This window comes from Ictidomys tridecemlineatus, chromosome 4 (genome assembly GCF_052094955.1).
Source record: "Ictidomys tridecemlineatus isolate mIctTri1 chromosome 4, mIctTri1.hap1, whole genome shotgun sequence".
In the NCBI taxonomy this organism is placed as follows: domain Eukaryota; kingdom Metazoa; phylum Chordata; class Mammalia; order Rodentia; family Sciuridae; genus Ictidomys; species Ictidomys tridecemlineatus.
This window is the reverse complement of record NC_135480.1, coordinates 57,913,018-57,917,841: the sequence shown is the minus strand read 5'-3', so window position 1 is coordinate 57,917,841 and position 4,824 is coordinate 57,913,018. Positions and strand designations below refer to the sequence as shown.

Sequence of the window (4,824 nt, the reverse complement as noted above, 5' to 3'; positions counted from 1 at the left end):
GAGGAGTCATTCTTGGTTGCTAGGTAGGACAAAATTCCAATTAAGTGGTTATGAAGTTTCAGTTATACAGAATAACTTCTAGGGACCTTCTGTAAAACATTGTACCTATTGTTAACAATACTGTATTATGTGCTTAAAAATTTAGGAGGATAAATATATTCTGCTTCCTGAACAAAATAACTTAGAAAAAAATGTAATGCTAGTGCCAAATACTGTCTTTTGTAGCTATTTAGGACTCAACTAGGGAAAAAAGTGCTAAGGTAGGGGTCCATCATATGACTCTTAATTTGAAATATTCAGCTACCATGACTTAATTTCCTGTCAAGCTATTCTTTTACAACCACCTTAGAAATACAAATAATTACAAAATAGGATAAAAGGAAATATTTCCATCCCTACTCTGCACCATATTTTATTTCTGCAAATCTTTTGAAGTTTATTATAACAAATTTTGGTAGGCTATAATAAAACATCAGTGGATATCTATATCACCTTGGAATGAATAGAGTGGCTAAAAACTTCAAACTTTCATAATTCTACACTAACAAATCTAGTTATTGTTAGTTGGTAATCATTTCAGTCAGGAACATTGGGAAAATATGAAGAGCACAATCACATACACTTGCTTCCAAAATTTTTTGGCAAAAAAGAAAAAAAGTTTGAGAAAAGCTAGAATCTTGTTTATATGGTGGTTCCAGCTTGGGGTAATTGAGTATAATACAAATGAAGATTTGAGATTCATGTTGAATTATCCCTATATAGTTAATATTATAATTGTCTTTTTTGAGGGGGGGCAGTAATTTGAACAGAACCCAGGATATCATGCATGCTAGGGAAGAGCTTTGAAATTTACCTGCCTCTCAGTTAAAACAATTGTGACTTTTAAGCTTCCCTTCCTTGGATCAAATCCTGGAACTTTCTTGTGATTCATCTTAAATTACAATAAGATGAACTACAAAATTAATTTTGTTATGGACCCAGCCTGTATGAAGAAAGTTCTAACATAATGTTTAATAATAATTATGCCCAGAGATAGCAACACTATTTTTTTTTCTCCTAGGAAAATATGTCTGCATCTTTCAAGGTCCCCAATAGCTCCAAATTCCAGGTCTCCGAGTTCATTCTGATGGGATTCCCAGGCATTCACAGCTGGCAGCACTGGCTCTCCTTGCCTTTGGCACTGCTCTGTCTCTCCACAATTGGTGCAAACATCTTCATCCTCACCATCATCTACCAAGACCCTTCTCTGAAGCAGCCTATGTACCTTTTCCTGGGCATCCTCTCTGTGGTGGACATGGGCCTGTCCACCACCATCATGCCAAAGATCCTGGCCATCTTCTGGTTTGATGCCATAGCCATTAGCCTCCCAGAGTGCTTTGCTTAGATTTATGCCATTCTCTGTTTTCTAGGATTGGAGTCTGGTGTCTTCCTGTGCATGGCTTTTGATAGATATGTAGCTATTTGTCATCCTCTTTGCTACTCATTGATTGTCACCAATTCCTTCATCACCAAAGCTACCCTGTTCATGGTGCTTAGAAATGGCTTGTTGGTCATTCCAGTGCCTGTACTTGCAGCCCAGCATCATTATTGTTCCAGGAATGAAATTGAACATTGTCTATACTCTAATCTTGGGGTCACAAGTCTGGCTTGTGATGATAGGAGGCCCAATAGTATTTGTCAATTGGTTGTGGCATGGCTTATAATGGGCAGTGATCTAATTCTTATTATACTGTCGTATGCCCCCATTCTTCGCTCCATCTTTAGGCTGAACTCTGCTGAAGCTGTGTCCAAGGCTCTGAGCACTTGCAGCTCCCATCTCATCCTCATCTTCTTCTTCTACACAGCTGTTGTAGTGGTTTCAGTAACTCACCTGGCAGAGACTAAGAATGCTTTGATTCCAGTTCTACTCAACGTGCTGCACAACATTGTCCCTCCTTCCCTCAACCCTGTTGTTTATGCACTTAGAAACAGAGAACTCAGAGAAGGCTTCCAGAAGGTGTTTTGCTTAGGTTTAATAAAGAAGTAAGACCCTAGAAATCTTCTCCTTGGTGTACATGAAGTTTAGCTTCTTCTGTAGTGTATATTAGACTTCCAAAGAGAAAGGAGGAGTGAATGAATGTCTTTCAGATCCCTTTTTCATCTGTTTACCTAAATAATTGTGAACACAATTCTTTACCAGAGGGTAAGAAAAACTGTTACAATTATTCTAAAATTGACAAAAGCTAATTGTATGTAAGAATATGGAAGAGCTGTCTGCTAAACCAATCAAATGGATTTAATAAAATCCCTAATTAGTTATTCATATTCATTCCACAAAATAAAAATAAATACAATCACAAATATATATTCACACACTCAATCTATGAAATAAGTGACTAGGATATAAACTACTGGGTATGATTCACATCATATTCTCAGAATATTATCAGTACCTCTTCTTCATAATCTTCAAACAAGTGAAGAGAAGAAACAAAGAACAATATAATTTGTCTTTCATTTTAATCTGGTCCATGATACTTTTCTTTATACTTTAATCTAAGCTGCTTTCTTATAGTTCTAAAATAGCTGGTATATTTTATAGGATATATCTTTTTTTTGCCTTATTTCATATTTTATTGTCCTGTGTTGCCTAATAATACATTTTATGAATATTGAAGTCAATATTGCTCTGTGTTGTAGAGGCTAGGCCATGTGCATTGTAACATAATTTGCAATCTCTAAGAGATATCCGTTCAGGTCATAACCCGCTTGAATCAAACTGTGAAATATGATGTATTAAGAACTGTGTAATGTTTTGAACGACCAACAATAAAAAAAAAGTCAGAAAAAAAAGTAAAGTTTACTTGACCTGAACGGATATAGGATATATCTTGAAATATGAATAGTAATTTGGTGTTCAGGTCTACCAGTACTAGAAATCTATCACACAATGTGAAATGTGACTCTCCTTCAGTTAGATTTAGAAAAGGTTTTCTATAGGTGTCTTAGGTATAAATAAGATAATTTGAACTGCCTTTTCTGTTAGTTGGACTGATAGATTTGTTTGATTTGAATTGGTTTTAAGAAAAGATGATGAAGAGAAAACTTACAATGTTTTTATGGATTAATGAAAACATTTATTTTAATGATCAGCTCTTTGTTGTATTGATCCTGATTGCTCTACTTTCAGTTTTATTGACTTTTATTCTGATTTTAATTATTCCTATCCTCTATTAATTTTTGAATTAGTTTTCTCTTCCTTCCTATGTCCTTGAAGGAAGGCATAAATTGATTTATTTGGGTTCTCTGTAATATTTAACATTGGTACTAAATGCTATAAAGTTTTTCTTAGAACTGACTTCATACAATCCCAGAGATTTTGAAATGTTCTATCACTATTTTCATTTGTTTTAGGACTTTATTGATTTCTTTTCTCATTTCTCCTATGGTCAATTCTTCATTAGAAGAGTATTGTTCAATTTCCATGAGTTTGTATGATTTATCTTATTTCTGTTTTTTACCCTGTTGATTTCTAGTTTGATTCTATCATGTTCTGATAAAATCAAGAGAACTATATCATATTTTTTTGCATTTGCTAATACTTAGGTTTTGACCTAGAACATGGTCTGTTTTAGAAAAGCTTCTATGAAGTCATGAAGGTAAATTCAATTGTTTTGGGGTGAAATATTCTGTAGATATGTATTAGGTCCATTTTATTATAATATTGTGCCGATGTCCAGCTGGGCAAAATAACCCAGAGGTGACAAGCAATTTGAAGGTTGAAGCAGGAACTACTTTATTTCGAGTAAACTCAGCGGGAACTGAGCCAGAATTCAAAGTAGCGGGCACCCAAAGTAACAGGAGTCGCATCTCTGCCGGACCGCAGAGGTACATATACCCAACTAATTACACACAACTTAACTTAATTGACATCATCTAGACACAGCAGTCAGTCATTAAGGACTCTTCATCATCTTAATGGCTCGATGGTGTTGGCTCACAAACCACTCCTCCTGGCATACTGCCAGGCACCATCTTAACTTGGTTGTGGCCCTCAACAGTATTATCTAGGTTGGATATATCTAATTGTATACTTTGTTGAACCATTTATTGGTGATAAGGGTGTGCTGAAATAACTATTAATGTATTGGAGTCTATCTGGGATTTAATATCAAAGAGTATTTTTTAATGTAACTGGATACTTTAACTTTTGGGGCATATATGTTTACTATCATTATATCTTCTTGTTGTATTTTTTTCTTTACCAGTATGTAATGCTCTTTGTCTCTTCTGAATAATTTTGGTTTTAATTCATCTTTGTCATGTATGAGAATAGCTATACTAGCTTGTTTTTAGACCCTATTACTGTGGACATTTTCCCTATCTTTTTCCCTTCAGCCTGTGTCTTTACATATAAGATGAGTCTCTTTCAAACAGGATGGATTTAGAAAATGGTTTTGAATCATTATCCTAATTTGTATCTTTTAATTGGGGAGTGCAGTCTAGTTATGTTCATTGTTAATAGGGATATGCGTTTGTAGTTTGCTGCTATTTTAATTTTTTTATATTAATTCTGTCTTGAATCTCATTTAGATGATTAGTCTTCTAATCCATTAAGCCATTTCCACTACTGACTCTGTCAATTAAAGTTAGTCTTCCTTCCTAAACTATAGGTTTTCCCAGTTCATTTCTCTTTTTATTTATTTTTTATCTGCCAGGCGTTTTCTCCTCTGTTTGTTTTTGTATGTGCCACCCTTCCTCTTTGCTACTGCCACAAAACGCAAGCTGCAACTGAAGCTGGCACTTCTCTAATTATTATTTATATTTGAGTTTCTGACTTTCTCT

The 4,824-nt window shown here is 34.6% G+C and overlaps 1 pseudogene; it reads left to right on the top strand.

Annotated features, from left to right (window-relative positions):
* The first annotated feature begins 1,066 nt into the window (after positions 1–1,066).
* On the top strand, positions 1,067–2,026 carry LOC101954981 (olfactory receptor 56B1-like; annotated as a pseudogene).
* The last annotated feature ends 2,798 nt before the right edge of the window (positions 2,027–4,824 follow it).